Below are 24,558 nucleotides of genomic sequence, written 5' to 3'. Positions count from 1 at the left end.
AAATGAGGGTACCATCCTAGTTTTGTGCATCTAACCCATGGGATGGACCCTAAATGCCCTAACATGTCTAACTAATTATGAAAATGAAAGAAAAGTGAAGATTTGCAGGTTATTGTGAAAGAAATACAAAGTTGAGTGCTGGAAGGATTAATTTGGGTACCCAAATGAGTGCTAGGTGTTATGCAGCCGTACATCTGGCTTAACAAGGCATATTTTTTATTTGATATTCTTTGAATAAATGATTATTGGATGGTGAATCCTGAGTTTTACATCCTAGAAGTTTGTGCTTGACCTAGATTGGTGATACCCTTGATTTTGAGGGTTTTAAGGCTTGGATTTGGGGGTTCCATATCAAAAGTCCTCATAGGATGAAATTGATGATGTATTTGTCTAATTGGGCACAAAATATGATGAATCTATTAATTTTGTGGAATTGGGATAAGTATTTTGCATAGTTGCTTTGTAAAACCTCATGTTTTACCCTTGAAAAACAATGACAATCATGATTTTTGGCATATTTTTTCAAAGGAGTCCATATTAAATTTTTGAGTATGTTATATAACTCTAAAAAAGGTATTTGAAAATCCTATATATTTTCTTGGTGTTTTGGAAAATTTTGGAGAAAAATCAAGAAAACAGGGTCTACTGATCCAAAGAAGAGAATAGCCTAGTAAAGGGAAAAACTGGTCTTTTTTTGTATCTACTGAAGATTTGTGGGTTTTGAAACCTTAGAAACATTTTGGTTGAAGTTTTTTAAGGTGTGTAGAGGTGGAGGAAACACTTGGTGAAGGTAAATCCAAGTTTGGAGTCTTTGGTGGCATTGTGTGCTTTTGGGAACACCATTGAAATATAGGCGGTTTGGGTCCACATTGTGTTTGAATTTGCAAGTTTGTGGGTAGTTCCTTCAACCTCTGCATCACCCTGCAAAAGGGCAAGACTAGAAAATCCACCTGAAACTAGTGCATCCAAGATATAGAGATTAGAATAGGGATCCTCTTCTCATGCAAGAGAGTATTCACCATCTCAAACCCCACTCAGGATAGAAGATGAAGCATCTCTGAGAGAACAACTGAGACAAATGGGTGGGGAAGGAGATATCATTGTTACCACTACTAATATAGAAACAGGAGTGCTTGAGGAGCCTCCTATGCCATCCTTTGACCTCACTATTATTGATTATAGAGGTAAGAAGATAGATTTGATCACTGCTCAAGTCTCTCAAAAATTCATAGATGATGAAAAAAAAATTAGATCTAGGGCCTTTGTATAGTTTTTGTTTTTGTGGGGGAACAATATAGGAATTTTGATGAAAAATGTAAAACAATAAAGGTAGAGCAACCAAGCAAATTAGACTCTAAAATTGAAGAAGAGATGAAAGCCAAATTTTTGAAGGACTTTTCCCAGCTAACACCTAAGGTTGGAAGACAGTTAATTAGAGAGTTCAGAGTCTTGGTTTTTCTTGAGTGGGACATAGCTAATGCTATAATTTTTGACTCCATTAGAAAGGAAAAAGATGTGTAGTATAAGACTGAAGAAGAAATATTACAAGCACATAGGGGAGTAAAATTTAGTAATGATCACCAAGCCCTGGTTATATGGTCTATTGAAAAAATAAATAAGACTAGGATGCAAGAAATTTCAACTACTGAACATATCAGCACTCTTACAGTATACAAAGCTAATGAAGTAGATAGTCAGCAAGTCACAAAAATGGCTTGAGAAATGTTAAATTTTGGGGATGTTGTAGCTAGGAGAGAAAAGAGTGGATTCTTAAAACTCAATTCCAAGATTGAAGAAACACTTAAGGCATATGAGGAAAGAGGAAAGAGGATACAATTGTTCAAAAATCAAGTATCCCAAATGGACAAATAGTTTGGAAAAAGGAAAGTGGGAGAATCTAGTAGCCCAAGAATTGCATATCCTCACCCCCCCCCCCCCCCCGTTGACTTATTTAAATCCACCCCCATTGTTGAGTTACCAAATACCCCATAGAGGCCTAAGCTCTACACCACAGAGGAATTTAAAGAGGAAAAGAAAAAATTGTGGGAGATGCATGTTGAGTTAAATAATCAATATGAAGAAAAGCTTAGGCAAACAATTTCATACTTAGTAGATAAAATTGATTGGCCAATATTTTATGACCAACTAGAAAGAATCCTATAGATGTAGAATGAAATAAAAAGAGTTGAAGATACATTAAAACCCATTGTTTAGAATTGGAACAAAAGAGATAATTATGTCACTTCTATGTGTATCTCCATCATTGAATTGTCATGTGATTAGATATAAAAATCTTTTGATATAGTTAACAATCCGAAAGAATTTGATGAAGAAAGAGTTTTTGTTTAGAAGAGGATAACAATTTCTTTTTCCAAATATATAGTAGAGAAGTTTGATCTCTTTCCTAGTGCACTCAAAAAGATTGACAAAATAAAAGAAAAGGATGAATGGAGGGGAATTAGATGAATTGTTATGCCATAGAATGAATAATATTGTAAATGAAAAGGGGCATGTACTATGGGCAATGACCAATGAAGAACTTGTCAAAGTACAATTATTCTATAATGTTGCTAGAAAAGATTTTGTTCAAATTGATAAGATTGGAAATTTTTTGATAAAAAAGTAGAGGGAGATACTAAATGTTGATTGGCCCAATGATACTATTTTTAACAAATGGAAAGAGGAAATTTTTTATTTGGAACAAGTGGCAAATGAGAACTTAGAAACAACTGCTACCCTAACAGTTCATGATGAAGATAGTTGAGATCCTTGAGTTGAGGTTAACTTGCAAGCATCAGAGCATGAAAAATCATTAGCAAGTTTGATAGCTACATATTCTAAGGAATCAGAATAAGCTAAAAATCCAATAATGAAATCCATAGCCTTTAAAGATGTAACACAAAGTGGGCCCACCAAAAGAATACTTTGATGTAAAAAAAATTTGTTACACAAACTTTTGTCTTTTTGTGATAGCTTTAAAGTGTAAATATATTTTGTCAAAAGGATATCTTTCAGTTCTTTATGCCTAAACCTTGTTGCATCTCACATTATATAAGTGAGATTCCAGTGCTAGAGAAAGGGTCTGAATAGTTGTATCCCTTTTAGCTTTTATTAAGTCTGTCTTTAAGTCTATTCAGTCCAATATCTTGATGTAAACATTATGAATTATTCCTCTACAATTATTTTGAGAATACAGTTTTTCTTGCAAGATATTGATGTCATTTCATCTTAAGTCATTCTAAGTTTCATGTTAATTGTACACAATTTTCAAAAGAAATTAATACAAAGATGGACTATCCTCACTAATGTTTTTGTTGAATCTTGTCTCCATTTTGTTACCTGGTTATTTTGAAGTTATAGAAGCAAAGTTTGTCCAATTGAATGCAATTAAATCAAATTTTATATTGTAATACCCCAAAATTGGCTCATTTCAATCTCAACCAATTCTAGTCTATTTTGATCAACCCTAAAGTCCTATTTCATTAGGCAATTCTCGTTCTAATTTTTTTCTACTTGACTTAATTATCAAATGTAGAAAATCCTAATCTGCATTAATTGTGCTATTTATTTAATTCCTAAAGTATTGACTCAAATTAGCTACATTAAAAATATTGACTAAGATTTGATTTAATTTGAAGTGTTTATACTTTAATTAAATTAAATTATCTCCTAAGGCTAATGCACTAAGAAATTAAATTTATTTAATTTAATAATGCTCTCATTTTAATTAATGAATGTAATTATTCAATTAAGTTGAAATATGCATTTATGAGATCATATCTCATTTTTATTAAATTAAATAACCTTCCAATTTCACCTTCCTATTTTAGGAATGGGAATTCCAAGTGATCTACCTCTTGAATTGGGATTGGCTTAATCCACTTATTCTCACACTTTGGCGAATTCTAGTTAACTTTTCATTACACTTAGGTTCTAAGTTAGTTAACCTCACCTACACTAGGAACTTTCCATCCTTACTGAATCTCTGCTTCAATCCTGACCATCAATTTGAGTTGATTTGAATAGTTAATTGATTTTAGGAATTCTATTTAAGTGGCTTTTAATTCCTCATTTGAAAATGTTGGAATTTGAATTGCATTAAAATACTATTGAATTTCATACTCAATTACTCAATCTTGTCATAGCTTTTTGAATTCCTTAGCATTAATGCCATATCAGATCAAAAATGCATCCATCTAGTTTAATTCTCTTTTATTTGTTATTAGATTAAACTACACATCATCTAGCTTAAATGCACTTTCATATTATTGCATAAAATCCTTCGTATTAAAGGGTTTGGTTGCCTACTTCTTAGTCTGAGAGTAAATAGGAAAAATTCCTCTAGTTAGAAGGTAGCAGGTCATTTTGTCAGACCTCTCGGATGGATAATTCAATGTTCATTCCAGGATGATCTTGCAGGTAAGGACTATGTTAAAGTGTATGTGAGTATTGAGTGCCCAATTTTTGCATATACATTTCTAGTATTCACCGTGGAACCAAGAAAAAAAATTCTTGCCACATTCACCTTATTTTTTGATATTTTAATGATTCTATCATACCTACATGTATAGATTTCTAGATTTTCACACAGAAAATCTCATTTTTGCACAAAGATTCGAGGGTTCCACCTATTTTTCTACACTTTCTCATGTGAAAAAGTGCCCCATTGCACAATTTCTCACACAGCATCTCATTTTCTCATGTGGATTAGTGTAACAACTTGTGTGGATCAATGTAAAAGTTTGCATGAAATCTTATAACAACATAAATAAAATGCAAATTTTTCAAAATTTTGTTTATCATTTTGTTTCACTAATGTGTTTTCTCTTAAGCATCTTTATTTTAGCTTTCTAATTTTTCTATAGCATAACAGTGGTCTATAGGATAATTGATGAAGATCCCTTTTTTATAAACTTTCCAAACATGAACTGACTGTGTGTTTATAGTACATTGCTAAAGATATGATTGTCGAAGATCAATTTTAAAACCCACATAAAACATTATGTCTTGTTCCTGCTTTCCAAATATAGTCTAATTAGGGCTTGTGAACTTTGTAGGGTGCAAGACAGGGGAATAGGGAAGTATGTTCTTTACCACTTGGAGGTCATGACCAAGGGTAAATCAGAAACCTGGAAGCCTCTGAAAGATGACATCCAAGGGAGGAAAGAAACTTAGTGGTTCTCTAGTGTTAATCCTCTTCTATGAAGGGATGATGATTTCCTTTTAGGGGATCAGAATCTTGAGAAAGGATAAGTCTAGATCGATTAAGCTAAGTTTTTGATTAATGTGTTTTGTGTGTTTGGGTGAGGTAATAAGGTAGAGGAGTATGCTCTTTCCCCTTGAGGGAAATCAAAAACTCAGACCCTTAGATCCAAACTACTAGTCTGAGTTAACCCTTAGAGGGCCTGCCAGAGTGATCCAACCTCTGGGAAAAACCCAAGTGAGTACACTCCTTTTTCCAAATATTCCAACTCACTATAATAAAGAATATTTGTAGAGTGAAACACTCCAAAGCCATATTAATTTCCTCTTCTTCAAATCTAATATTGCATATCAAGAAGAGGCTTTGTCTGCTGCACTAGCAAGCACTAGCCCCAGTCTTGCTAGTCAAGTGTGTGTACTTTTAGATGCTGGTGTGGGTTGTTGGTCTCAACTCCACTTGCAGAGCCACTAGAGATTAATCCAAGTAAAAACCTTTAGTTAGTTGCTACCTATTTCACCTTCAAAAGGGGGCATAATCTTTGTGCGAGGGAGAAAAATTTCTCCTATAGAACTCACCATAGGCATGCTACTACACATTGGAAGATGGTATATGCACTTGAATTTTTCCACAAGGGTGTTCATTATGTGTATATGTTATTGAGCCCTTTGAATACACCAATTACATGGGTGTTGCCTGGGGGGTGACAAGGTTGTGTGAAGTGCACACATGCACATAAGCTGTGGGACAATGGTTTTGCCTTCTCTACCATTTTTGGTTCTAGGGATAAAGCATTTTTATTATCAAGTCCTAAACATAATCCTCACCTATCTAAACAAATTGAAAGTCAAGACTCCCCCATCCCTCTAAGTTCTTTTGTCCTCAGTTGGAATATATTCAACTAGTACTTGATTCCTATGTCTTTATGAAAACCCACTGGTCTTTTTTAAAACCAAATGTTGTCTAACAACTTGAAAACCAACCTAGCTATCTATTTTAAATCTACCAAATCAACCAAAAATCTAGCCAAAATAGTTTGAAACCTTTAAAGTCTATTCAAAATCCAGTTTCTACTATCAACTTGGTCTTTATTTTTGTGCCCAGTTTTTCAAAATTTTGCATGAGAACCTTTTTATTCCACACTTCTTTGCATGGCTCTACATAAGTATTCACACAATCCCACAAGACTTCACACAAGATCTTTCCAAACTTGTCCGTTTACATTAGAATCCTCTTTACTTGTCATTCTTGCGCTTCCTCATGCAGCCCTATACAGGTCTTTGTTTGAGAACTCTGGTCCAAAATTATTGTTTTAAATATTCGCCTAGCTTTTTACACTTTTTCACATGGATCTCTGAGAATCTTTATGTAGCATCTTACAACCAAACTGTCAAAACTATCTGTTTAAGTTATCTATGCTCTCAATCTAGTCTATTTCCTACAACAGTTTACCTCTTTTTTATTTCCAAACAATCTAAAATAGTCACATCCTGTTTAGCTGATGACTTGTGATCCACATTTCAACTAGTCTTGTCTCTTAGTTATCTTGTTCTTGTCCTTTAGTGCTCATCATACTCCATTTCGTTTTAGTCATAATCTTTGGCTATTCTAACCTTTACATAGACTACTCATACTTTAGTATACTACACTCTTATCTCACCTTTTTCAGACTACATTTTAGTGTGGTCCTTGTCTATGACTATGGCAACAAGAAGTGGAAACGTGTTTTATTCCCTTAAACTTAGACAAGGTAGAGCTAGGGGTCATAATTGTGGAAAAGGTCACATTCCAATTTTTACATGGTCTATGTCCAGTTCATCTAGTGGGGAGTCTTCACAATCTCTATCACCTATCAGATCACCTTGCATCTAAAGAACATTCTCTATAAACTTACAACAAACTAGGAAACCTTTGTATCAAGAGGATCCTGAAACTAGTAAAAGTACCACATCTCCAAACAACACAATTGAATTCTTATTCAGAGGACCTTTCCATTCAAAACATATTGAAACCATTAACATTCCTACAATGGTTGATCATGAACCTAAACATGGTGAACATAGCAGAAACCAAGATCAACCTAGGAATGACAAAGAAAAAGACCATTACACTAATTAGGAGTAGGAAGAGGTGGAAATACTTCTAGAACACATAGAAAATTGTTGTAAAGACAAAAACTTTCAAAAGGTCATGGAAATTTTCCTCAACAAAGAGAAAGAAAAATACTTTCTCAAACTTTCCCAAGAGGGAGCTAAACTACCCCATCATTTCAATGTGGAAACTATTATCGTGCCTAAAGATCAAACTAAAACTTCCAAATCCAAAAACAACTAAAAATCATGCAAGACCAACTAGCTTAGATGATGTGTGATAAAGACAAACATACAAAAATGTATAGCTTAGATGCTCTTTGTCCATTCCCATTTGACAAGAGTATAAACATGACTCATTTTCCACAAGGATTTGAGTTACCCATGTATCATAAATATTTTGGAACTATTGATCCCCAAGATCATTTGTGGGAATTTAGTACCTTGTCTATGGAATTTATGCATAATCAGACATATCTCATGCATTTATTCCCAAGAAGTCTAGGTGTTCAGGCTATGGAGTGGTTTTCATACTTGCCTCTTGGTATCAAAACATTTGATGAAATTGAAAATTTATTTATCTAGCAATATGCTCACAACATTCAACACCCTGTTAACATCTGAGATTTGTGTAATCTTAAGTAGAGAGTTGGGTAACCTTTCCTCACATTCCTTCAAAGATGGAGACAACTTTATACTAAATATTCATGCAAGATTCCTCAAATATAAAATCCTCACATCTTCACTGATAATCTCCTTCCCAATTTTGGGTATATAGTCCAACTTCAAGGTCCATGCACCTTTAAGGACATGGTCACACAAGTTATCTGCATAGAGGAATTCATGGTCAAGAAGGGTGAACTTACCCTTCAAAAGGACATAAAACAAGGATCCACCTCTAACAAGGACAAATCCAAGTATCTCAACAAGAACTGAGAAATTGTACATGATGGGGTTGTTGAAAACATCACTCTTAAACCTGCTAAGGCTGCCTTTAATCTTGCAAATAGTCTCAACGTAGCCAAGAATGTTGAGAAACCTCCTCCTGACAACAAGACATCTAGAAATAAACTATGAAACTCATGGGCTACATGCCCTAAATGAGAGTATACACCTCTTGATGAACCATTGAATGTGGTATACAAGACCTTGCTACAAAACAAGCTCATTTCACCATTGGACAACTCTTGCCCTTATGACCCGCAACCATGCCCACCATGGTGGAACAAAAATGCATTCTGCAAATACTACCAAAATAAGGGACACAAAACTATCAACTACATAAACTTGTGTCACAAATTCCAAGAAATGATTGATGATGGTGACATTATGGTGGATGGACATAATAAGAACTTAGATCACAAGGCTTTCAAGAAGCACTTCCCATCTTACAAAAAAGGAGACAGCTCAAAACCAAAACCTAACAACAAGGTCAACTATACATACTCTAATGACACCAATGTCATCAACATGGTTGAACTTGTGGATTTTGAGTACTGTGACATTATTACCATCAAAGGCAAGCAAGATAACAATAAACCCAAGACACCATTTATCTTGAGCGGCCCTACTTTTCATACAGCTAATGATGAATCTTTGCAATATTGTGCCAATGTTGTTATACATTCTCATGCCAAGTTGGTACTCAAAGGCCCTATGCCTTCTATTCCTAATTTTGAATAACACAAACATAAAGCCCTTGCTAGTCCATCTAGAAAGGGTGCAAAACTTGCAACAAATTTAGTAGCCACCAGTAACAGTCTTCTTAATCAATTAAAATGAACTAATGCTCAAATCACAATATTTGAGCTACTCAAAATCTTGCTTGCTCATAGGCAAATTCTTGTTAAAGCCCTCGCTGAGGTAAACACCCCTTAAGATCTTGATCTTAAGTAGTTCCAATCTATAGTAGGTCATCTGACCTCACCTTACTATATGTCCTTCTTTGAGGAGGATGGAAATTCATTGAGTCACCCACACAATCAACCTCTATACATTGAGGTCATGATACATTATACACATGTTCATCAGGTACTCATCTATAATGGAGTTGGGTTGAACATTGTCTCTATTTCTCTACTTAGAGAAGTAGATTATTCTGAGGAGTCTATTGATCCTCTTTGTAAGATTATTGTTAAAGCATATGATGGAGTCGAGAAAAAGTCTTTTGGTCTCGTGGTGTTGCTTCTTTGCGTTGGCCCTTAGGAAGGGATGTCACTTGTCAAGTCCTTGACATCCCCTTGGCTTACAATATTTTTCTAGGAAGGTCATGGATACATGAGATGCGTGTTGTGCCATCCACATACCATCAATGCATAAAATTCCCATTTCATGGGTCTAAAGTCACTATCCCTACAAGTACTAGCTATACCTACAATATGTTGAAAGCTATTAAGAATTTTGTAGCCACTAATAGGGAATCTACTGATTATCATGATAACAAGCTAAAGAAAATTGAGTAGTCATTCAAGCTCAAAAGAAAATAGCATGGGTGAATACCACACAGAACTAGTGCTATCATTAACATCTCTTCCTGAGTCTCCCTATCATTATGGGAGACCATCTGAAGCAAAGAAGCCATTTGTGTAACCTCAGACCAAGTATAATGGTACTTTTTTCAAGGCTATAGTCCCCTTAGAGGACGAAAGTGAAAATAGAGCCATCACTACATGGCTTTACAAAGAGAATACTCTAGTTGACCTCATAGAATAGGCTTGTGAGATCACTCTTGAGGAATATGGCCTTGGTCTTAGACTCATGAAACACTTTGGCTATAAGGGAATTGGTCCTATTGGATGCAACAACAATAGTCTTATCAATCTTGTTAAAGCAATAGCTCAAAGAAATAGAGATACATATGGTCTAGGCTTTAAGAAGGTTCCCTTCCATTTAGGGATTAACAAATTCATACCAGAACCTAAGAGTTCATCAACAAATGAGTCTCAAGTTGAGTCTGATGTTCAAGAAGATAATATTGATGATGAGGATCCTTATCCTTATCCTATTCCTCATGATCTTGCTAAATTCTTTCCTAAACCTGATGACTTTGTGCCACATGTGAGCACTATGGATGGTACTAGTGATTCTTCTAAGGACAATACTGATTCACACCATACACACTCAGAATATGGAGAGTCTAGTCAAGTCTTACATGTTGAGTACCTGTGCAAAAATATAGATGATGAAAGAGAGTGTGTCCCTATCACTATCATTGAATTCTACAATCTGTCACCATGTAGCACTAATTCTAAGGAATATGAATTTTACTCCCTTTCAGAAGAAACTATAGATAAAGACATCGATCAAGTTCATGTCTATGAAAACTAACTCAAAGTGGATGAAACATCTAGAGTTACGTCAAACAAGTCTGATCCAACTAGTGTTCTCGAGTCTTTGACTGATGATGTTAGTACTCAATGGCATTGAAAAACACTTGTATATGACACTGCTCTAGGTCTCCAATTGCTGGTCCAAGCATTTAATGATTATACCATGAATGCAATCAAACCCACCACTACTCTTTCACTCACATATCCTAAGCTTATCAATTGGAATTCGAATACATCTAGTGAAGTCCCTACATTCTAGAATGATTATGCTCTTTCTTGCTACATAAACACTATCGAACTAGTAACATCTTCCACCAGCAAAAAAAGCATCAACATGATTGAAGCTGACATCAAATATCTCAATCATACAATCAAAAAGAAAAAAATAAAAGGTCTAATGGTGAAAACCATATTGTGGTAGTGTTAGAACCTTAAAAAGTAAAAATAAAAGATGTATTCAAGGGTGAAAACCTCTCTAAGGCACTTGGAGATGAAATATTTGATGCACTTTCGAGTCATTTTTAGGAAAGATCACCAGTGTTGATAGAGCCAACACAACTGATCAACTTGGGCATAGAAGAACATCCTCACATGATACATCTGGCACAATCACTATCTCTAGAAGAAAAAGAGGAATTCATTGCCTTCTTCCAAGAGAAGAAGATAAAATTTGCATAGACATATTCAAACATGCTAGGATTAGATCCTGATCTTATTATGTAGCATTTGTCTATTGCACCAAGCATCAAATCAGTTAAACAAAAACTTCAAAAAATGCATCCTCATGTTGCATTGCTCATCAAAGCTAAATTGGAGAAGCTTTTGAAGGCTGATTTTATCCATGCTATTGATTACTTAAATGGATATCTAACATTGTTCTAGTCTCCAAGCACAACAAATCTATCATATTTTTTACAGACTTCTAAGATCTAAACTTAGCATGTCCTAAAGATGATTTTCCACTTCCTAACATTGATATGATGGTGGACATGATGGGAGAATATGATATGTACTCACTCATGGATGGATTTTTTAGTTATAATTAGATCAAAATTGCACCGAAAGATCAAGAAAATAGTACATTTACTTGTGCATGGTGGACCCTCTACTAGAATGTGATACCATTTGGCTTGAAAAATGCTAGTGCTACATATAAAAGAGTAGTCACTACAATTTTTCATGATATGATGCATAATACCATGGAAGACTATGTAGATGATACCTTGGTCAACAGTGCAAAATGCAATACTCACCTTAAAGATTTGGGACCTATTCTAGATCGCATGAAAAAAAATTAGTCTAAGGCTTAATCCCAAGAAATGTGCATTTGGCATCACATCAGAAAAACTATTGGGATACATTATTTCTACCAAAGGAATTGAGGTGGATCCAGAGAAAGTTCAAGCAATTATGGATATGCCTCCACCCCATAATATCAGTTAGATGAGAGGCTTACAAATAATTCTTTAATCTATTCATAGATTCATCTCACAGCTGGTCGATAGGTCACAACCTTTCACCAAGACTCTACATAAAGGTGTGAAGTATAACTAGAGTCAAGGTTATAAGAAAAGTTTGATACAGATAAAACAATATCTTTCTAATCCACCGATCTTGATGCCTCCTATCTATGGGAAGCCTTTGGTTTTGTACATCTCAGCAATAGAGACATCTTTGGGTATCTTATTAGCTCAAGATGACCAAAACAACAAGGAAAGGGCTATTTACTATCTGAGTCATACATTGATCTCTTATGAGATGAATTATAGTATCATTGAGAAAGCTTGTTTGGCAGTCATCTTTTCTTCCCAAAAGTTGAGGCACTACATGCTTGCTCACACTACATGATTGGTGGCTAAAATTGATCCACTAAAGTACTTACTTAGTAAGGTAGCTCTAACAAGGAGATTAGTTAAGTGGGTCATGATACTAAGTGAGTTTGACATTCAATATGTTGAACAAAAAGAAATCAAGGGACAAGTGCTTGTGAATCAGCTAGCAGATGTACCTATGCAGAGTCTTCTCTCAATGAACATCGATTTTCCTAATGAATCAATTCGAGCACTCACACACCAAATGTGGGTGATGTTCTTCAATAGTTCCTTCATACAATAAGGATCTAGTGCTAGGTTACTCTTCATAACACCACAAAGGTATTTTCTCCCCAAGGCATATAACTTTTTGTTTCCTTATACAAACAACATTGCAAAAGATGAGGCTTTGATTGATGGCATGAAGATTGCAGCTAAATGGAGAGTGGATTAGTTGAACATCTTTGGGGACTCTCAATTCATAATCAACTAGGTTAATGATGTGTATTAGACAAAAGATGAGAAAATAATCCCTTACAAGAACATGGTTGATGATATGAAGAAATACTTTGCTCATATCACTTTTCAACAAATTCCTTGAGTAGACAACAAAGCAATTGATGCCATGGCTACTATTGCTTCCTTGCTACAAAGGCCAAAAAATGATTTTTGACACAAGTTCCATGAAGGGCCTCATCACTAATGATGACTATAGAATATCTCAGCTTCAAGAGCTAGTGTTGTTAGATGAACATCAGCAAGTAGCGTGCGATCAGCTTCAAGCTTATCAGTAGCATAGGTCCAAAAATTACAATAAGAAAGTTAAGCCATGTAACTTCCAACTGAGTGGTCTCATCCTAAGAGAAAACCATAAGAATCAGTAAAAATGGGTCCAAAAAGGGAAGTTTGAACTAAACTAGCTTGGTCCTTACATAGTCACTACAGTGTTTGGATCTGGTGCTTACCAATTTTCTCCAACCAAGGGAGAGGTGCTCAAGGAGCCCATCAACACTCTCCACCTGAAGTGGTTCTATAGTTGATTTGATCTTAGGAAGCTCTTTGTATATACTTAAATATCCTTAAAAAATCAAAAAATTGCAAAACATCCTGAAAAAATCATTACCCTAGTGAAAACCTAGCAATAAGCACCTTGGTAATACCAAAAAAAAAAATCAAAAATACAAAATAATCAAAAAAAGGAGAAAAATGCAAAAAAAAGGAAAAACAAGAAAAAGTGCCATTGGTAAAAACCTGGAAACAGGCATCATGATAGCAAAAAATAGAATCTTTGCCAAGAAGGTGAAAACCTGGTAAATGGTTGCCTCTTGTTTCAAATGTTGTATCTTGTAGCACAACCTTTTGGCTTCATGTACATTTTTTTTCCTGCTTTAGTTTCCTACATTTGCTCATATAGTCCCAAAATCTACGATCCTCCATCCTCCTATCAACCATCATAAAAATCATATTCCCTCCATTCCTACACAAGATCAAGAAAGGCACATATCAGGACACATCATCCATCATCATCCCCCTACACACTCTTCCATATCCTCTCCATCTCACAAAGCTTCTCCTAACCATCTTCCCAAAGCTTACCACAGCAATGTGAATGCCAACTTCAAAATGCATAAAGCTAAAAATCCACATCCTAGGCAATCATATGTCTATTCTAAAACACATAGTCCAAAAAGGAAAAATCAAATCAAAGAATGCAAAACAATGCAAAAGCCTATGAAAAGAAAATCCAAAACCATGTGGATCCCAAAGAAAAAAGTTGAAACCCAATGCATAATGGCATCCACCATTGCTAATCCCCCATCCAGTGACTCATGTCCCCCATCTCCTAACTCCATCTTGGGTGCCTATATCCCCAAGTGCGCTTCCACAAATCCTCCATCAAGCCCGCATCTACCATCTATCCCCCATATTCTCTTTTCACACCCGTCCCAACATGTGCCAATGTTGATCCTACAAGCATCCCCATCTCATGCTCCTTTCTAGCCTTTTCATCCATCCATCTCCTACCATCAATCCCATCTAATCTAATCTATTGCATAAATCACACATTCGGTGTACCAACAGCTAGCAACAAAATTGAACATTCCAACAGCCAGTGAAAAATCCCAAAAATAGCCAAAAATAGTTGAAGAAAGCCAAAATCATTCTAGCTAAGTCCAAAGTCAAAAAGTCAAAAAAATAAAGAAAAATAAAGCATCCACTAGTGAAAACTTGGCAATTCAAGCGCCTTGGACAAGTACCATGATGAAAACTTGGCAAACAAGTGTCATGTGGAATCCAACCATCCCCAACTTAGCCTATCATCCTCATGCTTTTGGTCACATCTTTCTATCCAGCTCCATCTTCCAATTTATCCACCTATCTTTCATCCTCTAGCTTTTATCTATCACTATCCACTTATCTTCTGCAACCTCACCCCATCATCCCAACTATCATCCATCTCCTTAGCGCCTTCAGCTTTTCCATCCTAGCTTCAATCCTATCACATCCATCGTAAGACCTCCTTTCACATGTCATCTTCTAACTAGGGGCACTATATTTCTTGGAGATCTTGTCTTGTCCATCCTCCCTTGTCATTGGTATCTTGCTCTAGGCTATCCTCATGCAAATCCAATGTCATCCTCTCATTAGCCATTCACTCTAGCACCATCTATCAACTCAGCTACCACCAACCTTAGCATTGTCCCCATCCTTGGTCACACATCTATCATCATCATTGGATGCATCCTGCCAAATCCATATCTTTTGCTATCACCTCATCCTTAGCTTCTACATCTTGCACCAACTTGAGCCATCCTGCTATCTTATCATCCAGAGCTCCTGTACAACTTGTAAATAATCTTGTATCCAATGCTTGTATCATACCTTGTATCATAGCTTGTATATCCAATCTTGTCCAAAACAACTTGTACATTTGTACCACATCTTGGTCCGTTAGCTTGTACATCCTCTTTAGCTTAGTACCACTGTATCTATCTAGCTTTTGTGTCAGTTCATCCTTGATCAACATCTTGCACACATCGCACAAATCTTGGTTAGCTATTCCAATGCATCCTTTAGCTAGATCTCCTATCATCAAAGTGTTATCCTTCTTAGTTCATCTTGCCAAGTGCATCACTCATTCAAATCCACTAGCTTAGGTGTTCTTTGATAGATCCTTCCAAGATATAGCTTTCCTCATGTCTGATCTTGGTCCGTTAGTACCTCATCCTACCCATCTCATTGGCAAATGGTACTCTTTTGGATTTTTGCTTTCTTTTGATTTGGAATCTTCCCTTTTGGGTCTTGAAGTATAATCTTTTTGTTCCCTCCTCAAGGTTGCCACAATCTTCCATATCATGGTATGCTATGAATGGGGCAATCTAAGCATAAGGTATTGATCAGGTCTTGTGTTTGTTTTTCTTTTCTTCTTGTGGGTTACCTAGTTTTGGTTCCACACTATTTCCTCGAAGTTTCATGTGTGATGTTGGGGCAATCCTTGTGTGTTTGTTTTGAGTCAATCCGTCAGTCCTCTACACGGTTGGTGACACAACCTTGATTCTCTTGGTAACCTTGGCAATTAACCAATAGTCCTATAGCAAATCTAGTGCTCAACTACATGGTGGTACTTCTCTTTGAAGTATCCCCCTGTTCAAAAAGCTTCAATGGATTCCCTTCATCTCCATTATCCCCCATCCACATCTAGCATCTATCTCTCCTACCCCAGCTTATGCATTAGTATCTCTTTGAATCAATCTTCACTTTTAGCTTTATGGATCCACAATCATAGCCTTAGGGATCCACCAATCCAATCAATCCACCAAGCCTCATCTTTTGAGATCCACAATCCTAGTCCTAGGGATCTCTGACACCCATCTTCCATCAATCTGACTCTTTGAAATCCTATTGCCTCAGCTTTATCTCATCCCATCATCCCTTCCCCTATCCTTGATTCCTTTATATGGCATGTCTCTCCTTCATCCTCCATCTCCCCTAAATTCTTAAGCTTATTTACTCTTGTGCCTCTGATTCTCCCTTTATCATTCTCCTATAGTGCGAGTTTGAGCTAATTCAGCCCCATTCTCTTTGCCAATCTGAGTCTCCCTGCTAATCCAAAATTCTTGTATTTTTCAAGAAACCGTCGAGCCTCATTTTCTCTCCTTGTTGCCTTCTTGAGGGGCATCATGCAGTCCATTCTCTCTCTTCTACCTGAGACTAGGGCAACTGTGTTGCTCCATAAGGTCATCTCCATGTCGTTTATATCTGAACTTCTTTGAAATAGAGTTGTTTCAACACTGTGTCAAAGAGGGGCAAAATATAGACACCTAAAAATCCTTTAGAAAATATTTTCATTTTCTGAAAAGTCCCTGATGACATCATCATTTATTAATTAATTAATTATTTAATTTATTTATTTATTTTTATGTCATTAAATCCCTTTATCTTAATTAAAAATATTTAATTAAGGAATCCCTTCCAAAAATGTTTAAATCTTATTTAAACATTATTTCCTTATTTATTAATTATTTAATTAATAAATTGACCAAAAATCCCAAAATAAATAATTTATTTATTTTTTGCCCAAAACTTGGCCAATTTCCTTAAGACTACTAAACTCTTTCAAAATCTTTTAATCCTTCTTTAATTTTGATTAAAGGCTAATCCCATCATTTCCTACCCCTAATCCCAACTCAAAATATTTAATTAAGATTAAATATTAATCACCATGTTTATTAAAAATATTTTAATAAATATCTTCTCAACCCAAACCCTTGAAATAAATAAAACTTTATTTATTTTCTAAAAACCTTATTTATCCTCATCCTAGGAAGTTCTAGACTCTTCTAGAAAGTCTTCATCCTCATCCAAAGCCTAGACTCTTCTAGAAGATGTCAATCCTTATCTTTGACCCTAATCCTAATCCCCCTGCTAACCTTGTCACATTTCCTAAACATGGGTTAAGACTTGTTAACCCAAGCCAAAGCCAACAAATATCTCATCCTTCACCCACCCTCATTAAATTCCATCCACTTGCCCATCTCTAACGAGCCTAATCTAATCTTAACCCAAGCCTAATCCAAGCCTTAATCATTTTCACATTCCTAAGTCAAACTTAAGACTTTCTTAATCCAACCCAAGTCAAAATATCTCAACTCTCTCACAAATATCCCAACCATAAAACTTTATGAAGCCCACAAAGCCATAAATGACTTTTACAAGCCCATTTATTGCTCTTACAATCCATTATGAGGGTCTTTATGAGCTTTGAGCCTCTTTTATTGACCTCTCAACCCCTCTTGCTCTGACCAATGACCTTGTGACATGTGTCACTCCCTAATTGGCTATAACGAAGAACAATCCATGTGCTCTCCTCTCATTCAATCTGAGCCTTCCACAAACTTTCTCCCATCCTTACATCCTTGCCCTTGATCCCTCAAGCCCTTTGCCTATTTAAGGAATCCTCTCCTAAGCCATTTTAACACAATCTAGAAAGTAAAGCCATAATGCCATTTTTACATCAAATCCATTCACCAAAATCTATCAAAAATCCTCCATTGAAGCCCATTTGAGCATTTGAGCATACATACATAATCAAGCCATCTTAGCTATTAGACACACCTCTACATCAAGTGATCATCCTCATTGAGAGAGCCTATCCATGGTTCATACTCTCATTTGAGGACTTCACTTTGTCTCTCATGAAGTTATGTTAAATTAGTATGCAAATGATTTTTATTGTTTTAATTTAGTGTTTCTAACATACTAAAGTAGCATATATAGTTAGAACTCAGGGGCACCACCCTATAGTGTCATAGGGTCTCTCTCATGCTAGTCACTAGTGGTTCTTACTGCATCTTCCTATTGTCATTTGTGTCATTTTTTGAGATTCCTCTCATGGCATTTCTCTTGGAATAGTCACTAGTGGTTCTCACTATGTCTTCCTATTGTCATGTGTGTTACTTATGAGATTCCTCTCATGGAGTGTCTCTCACAATAGTCACCAGTGGTTCTCACTATATCTGCCTACTATCATTCATGTCCCTTTCAAGATTCCTCTCATGGAGTCTCTCTCGCAATAGTCACTAGTGGTTCTCACTATGTTTACCTACTATTATTTGTGTCACTTCTAAGATTCCCCTTTATGGAAGATCTCTCTTGTATTAGTCACCAATCATCTTGACTACATCTATCTATTATCAGTCAGTTCCAACTAAGGCTCTTCTTCATGAAGATTCTCTTTGATTTTAGTCACTAGTTGTTCTAACTATGTCTGTCTACTATTTTCATCTTGCTAAAGAGATTTCTTTCATCTATGTTCTAGATATTGACACTTGACATCAATACTATAACACAAAAACATTGAACCCAAAAATGATGAATTTTTTGGGGATATGTTGAGCTTTTCTTTGGTTGTTTTAGTTTTCTTCATCATGTCTCCACAAGCAACTTGATGATGTCATTTTTTGACCAAAGAAGTAATGACTGGGGGCATGATCTTTTCTTTTCTTTCTATTTGTGGTTTAGTTCCAATAATCTGAAGCATGCATATAAGAGGTGTGTCCATTAGAAGAGCCTCCATCTCATATTGGATGGTCATGTGTACCTTGACTCCTTTCATATGGATACATCAATAAGGTTGGTTTTCCTCCTTGATTATTAGAGTGAACTCTTCATGCTATAGTAAATATTGATACTCAACCTACTAAGTGAAAATATGGGTCACTACGAGTATATCTAGCACATTTTTGTCTCATGTTATGAATGCAAGGGTCATTGTGGATAGAATACTTACTAATTACTTAGCATTAGAAGGATCTCTTGTGTGTCTAGTGTACCTGCACATAAGCAACATTCTGGTCATCCTAGCATTTATTCTTTGATGCTTATGTCAACTTGCTACGTTAAAAGGCATAGATTTTCTCATCATTCTAGCTTCTTGTACCTTGAAGGCTTACATTTAATTCCAACACACCTAGAAAAAATGTCATTTTCATATTCCTATGATTGAAATGTCAGTAGGAATTGTATGACATCTAGGATTTGCTACATTCTTAGTGATGAAAATCAAAGAAGCTTGGTAACTAGACCTAGGGTTGCATCTAGCATAGGGATGCATTACATAAATGTATGGTTTGATGGTTAATTCACTTACATCTTTTGATGATGGATTGTTTGTCTCTTTAAAGTATCAGGTTTCTTAATAGCTACACATGTGTTCAGTTATTTGGTTCATCCTCTCGCTCTTCAATAGAATACCTATCACTGTTAACAAAAAAACATGGAACACTACATAAGATGTCAATTCAATCACATTTACATTTCATACATACTTTCATAATTCATCTCATCTACACTACATTCATACATCAAATCAAATTTGCATTCATATATCACATCTAAATCTCATAATCATCGCATAAAATTTCTCATCTACATCAAGTTAAAACTCAAAAAATCACCATGATAATGACAATGAAAATGATACTTAACTCAAAATCTTGTATATATATTAGCATCAAAAGAATACATCAATACAAATAATGAATGCCACTCAGGCATTGTTAATCAAAAATGATACAAAATGGTACTGGCACACCAATTGATACATAGTTGGATCAAAAACTTAACATAAATTACTCTAGCTCTCCCCTGTACCCTCCCCTCCTAGAGGAGGAGGAGGCAGAGGTGTATCTTGTCTAGTAGGTGGTCACACACTTCTTCACTCCCAAGCATGGTATGAGAATTGGGGCACCTATTGCACCTCATCTGGCACCACTATGGAGTAGGCTAAAAAATAATAGGTTGCTCATGCTACCTGTAATAGGACCTCATCTTGTAGCTACCCTACCCTCATCTCAGCTATCTCTAGCTACTCTCATAGCCCATGGATATCATGATCTCTCTTAGCTATCCTTGTGTCTCACATGGCCACCTAAATCTATAGCTCTACTAACTATCATGAGGCCTATCAAATACACTCTCTAGATCTCCTTAATGCATCCTAAAGCCTAGCTATACATTGGTCCTACATCTCCTCATCTAGCTACTTAGCCTATTGCTTTGTTGGTAGTTGCTCCTTAGTGTAGGATCTCTATCGCCGACTATGCCCTATCCCACTAGCACCTGCACCTAAATCAACCCCCATTTGTCAAGCTAGAATCGATACCTTCTATACCCTATGTCTCACCTACTAAGGGATCTAGTGAGCTACCTACTAGGGTCCCTGTAGTGGTGCCTACTATGGTCTTGGAGTTTCCATCCCTACTAGATCTATAAATCATGGAAAGGGACGGCTAGCAAAATATGCCTGATAGGTAGGCATCATCCTAGAATCTGCAACTACTAGTAGATAGTCCCACTATGTCACAACTAAGTTATGCACATTGATCATAGACCTCCTTGGGTCTAGCCTGTATGACCATCCCCACTCTAGATATCTCACCAAGTAAGCATACCAATAGTACTCCTATGAAATGTCTTGTGGTTGCCCATACTATTGCCACAGACATGTAATGGGGAATCTCTCAATAATTTATTTTGAGTGGCCTATTAGTGGCCACAATGCAAACATATGGCTTAGCTCCTAAGGAGCATCATCCTAGTCCTCAATCTCTCTCTGGGGTTGTTATATGATGGATACTAGGTCATCAAGATGTGCCCTCCACTGCTCAATCTTCCCCAGACCTATCTAGGTTAGCTAGCCTCTACACCTTTAAATGTATGGCTCTATGGGTTGTCACTCATCCTCAAAGATGGGCCTCATAACTAGCAAGTGCTCCCATGCTTAGATCTATAATACATATACTCCAATGGCCATACTCATCTGCTCATGGTACATGATCTCATGCATCTTGTTGAACATGTGTGTGAGCATGCACTGACCCCACCCAAATCTCTTCAGAGTGTCCAACATCCTCTAGAGCATCTGCCCCCAACCACACTTCAATTCGTGCTACCCTCTATCCATTACCAAGAAATAGCTAATAAAGATAGCCAAGAATAATGCTAATCTATGTGTGGGGCCATAGGTATGGACAAGCTCATCCCACATGATAGCCCAGCCCATGATCAAACAGTAATGGAATATGCCATGCAGTGCATCTATACTTACTCTATATACTATATCATAGACTACCCTAACCTCGTGGAAGAGTATGTGTAGAATCTTGTAGATATCCTTGAGAGTCATGGTCATCTCTGCCTAGGGTAGGTGGAAGGTGTTTATTTTTGAATGGAAATGTTCCACCAATGTAGTCAATAAGCTATGATTTAATAGAACTATTGGGATCTGGCATAGATGAGATAACCTGAGTCTGTCTATATGAACCATGTCAACATCATTGAGACTTTGTAATAGGGCTCTATATGGTAGGTAGTGGTACCTAAATCTAACATCATCAAAGATAACCTATACACATGACCATTAAAAATAGGTCAATGATAGTTCTCACTTCAAAAGTCAGATGAAACAACAAAAATTTGAACTTTAAATGTTGCAAAAGACACTAGTTTCTCACACAAGAAAGCACTTTCTCATGTGAGATATCACTTCTTTGTGTGAGAAAAAATTTCTTCATGCAAGAAACAACAAGGAAACTAGCAAAATATGCCCAATATCCTATGCATCTCACACAAGAGGTGGGTATCTCCCAAGTGAGAATCCTCACAAGGGCACACGAAGAAAGATTAGACTCGAGAAAAGAACAAGATCTTCACGCAAGGACCAATAGTGAAAAATATTAAAACCCCTAAACATGATAATAAATGCCTCAAAATTTGTGAAAAAATAAGTATAAAGCAAGATTATCAACTACTCACCAAAGGTCCATAATCTGTCGGCTAGCTATGTCATCGGGAGCACTCAAAATGATGAGAAGACACAGGGACCACCATTTTTGCCTTAGATCTCTCCTATTCACTAAAGATAAAAGTAAAAATGATTTGAAAATGACCCTTTGGTCCCTTATATAGGTTTTGAGGGTCTAAACCCTGACGCCTGAGGATCAAGCCTCATTCTAGGGATAGTTCTACAACTCCTAATTGAATCCTATTATCTAAATTATCAATCTAGGTATCTATATGTTCTATTTGGATCCCTTAAGGTTAAGTTTCATTTTGGAGATAATCTTTAAAAGCTTATCAACTTAGGTATCTAGGTGTTCTATCTAGATTCCTTAAGGTTAAGCTTCATTTTGGAGATAATCTTTAAAAGCTTATCATCTAGGTATCTAGGTGTTCTATCTGGATCCCTTAAGGTTAAGATCCATTGTAGAGATAATCTTTAAAATCTTATCATCTAGATATCTAGGTGTTCTATTTGGATCCCTTAATGTTAAGCTCTATTTTGGAGATAATATTTAAAAGCTTATCGCCTAGGTATCTAGATGTTTTATGTGGATCCCTTAAGGTTAAGCTCCATTCTAGAGATGATCTTTAAAAGCTTATCAATTGGTTTCTACATCATCAAATTGTAGGATCAATCTCATTTCTTGATTTGTGCATCATGCTTTCTAATTTTCCTTGAATTGAATGTGTTTCTTACACATTCATTCAAAGAGGGGCAAATGTAATACCCCAAAATTGGCCCGTTTCCATCTCAACCAATTCTAGTCTATTTTGATCAACCCTAAAGTCATATTTCATTAGGAAATTCTCATTTTATTTTTTGTTATTTGACTTAATTGTCAAATATAAAAAACCCTAATCTTCATTAATCATGCTATTTATTTAATTCCTAAAGTATTGACTCAGATTAGCTACATTAAACCTATTGATTAAAATTTTATTTAATTTGAAGTGTTTATATTTTAATTACATTAAATTATCTCCTAAGGCTAATTTATAAAGGATTTAAATTTATTTAATTTAATAGTGCTCTCATTTTAATTGTTGAATGTAATTATTCAATTAATTTGAAATATGCATTTATGAGGTCATATCTCATTTTTATTAAATTAAATAACCTTCCAATTTTACCTCTCTAGTTTAGGAATGGGAATTCCAAGTGATCTACCTATTGAATTGGAATTGGCTTAATCCACTTATTCTCATACTTGGGTGAGTTCAGGTTAACTTTTCATTACACTCAGGATCTAAGTTAGCTAACCTCATCTACACTGGGAATTTTCCATCCTTACTAGATCTCTGCTTCAATCCTAACCATCGATTTGAGTTCATTTCAATTTTTAATTGATTTCAAGAATTCTATTTAAGAGGCTTTTAATTCCTCATTTAAAAAGGTTGGAATTTTAATTTCATAGAAATACTATCAAATTTCATACTCAATTACTCAATCTTGTCATAGCTTTTTGAATTTCTTAGCATTAATGTCATATTATATTAAAAATGCATCCATCTAGTTTAATTCTCTTTTACTTGTTATTAGATTAAACTAGACATCATCTAGCTTAAATGCACTTTCATATTATTCTATAAAATCCTTCATATTAAAGGGTTTTTTTTCTTGCTTCTTGATTTGAGAGAAAATAGGAAAAATCCTTCTAGTTAGAAGGCAATAATTCATTCTATTAGACCTCTTGAATGGACAATTCAATGTTCATTATGTGATGATCTTGCAGGTAAGGACTATGTTGAAGTGTATGTGAGTATCAAGGCCCTCCAATTTTGCATATAGATATGTCAATTCACTATTGTTGTTAATTCAATGAATTAAATAAATGCTTTAGTAATGTTGATAGGGTTTCCATGGTAATAGGAAGGATATCTATAAGCATGACTTTCAATAAGAATTGTTGATAGTATTGATTATAATGTAATCAATCAGATCTAGGAAATGAATGGACTCTGAAACCCAATGGATGAGGCACTGATATGTTAAATTCAATCTATATATGAAGAAATCATAGGTAAGCATCAATATCAATTTTTAAATCAATTTTACTTTACTATTTGAAGGATATCAATGTTGGTCATCACTTGTTTGCATTTGATCTCTAAGTCTTAGTTAGCTTCTGTTACTAGAAATATTTGTACACCTAAGAAGAATTGTGACCAAATCTTCTTTTAAGGGATGAGTGTTATCGTAAAGTTTCATGGAATCAGCAAAATATGTATGTGATATTATATTTAAAAAATATTACATCCCTCAGGTATACCCACCTTGGTTCTAC

This window comes from Cupressus sempervirens, chromosome 7, assembly GCF_028749045.1.
Source record: "Cupressus sempervirens isolate cs-2001-9-10 chromosome 7, ASM2874904v1, whole genome shotgun sequence".
In the NCBI taxonomy this organism is placed as follows: Eukaryota; Viridiplantae; Streptophyta; class Pinopsida; order Cupressales; family Cupressaceae; genus Cupressus; species Cupressus sempervirens.
Note: the sequence above shows the minus strand (reverse complement) of the source record.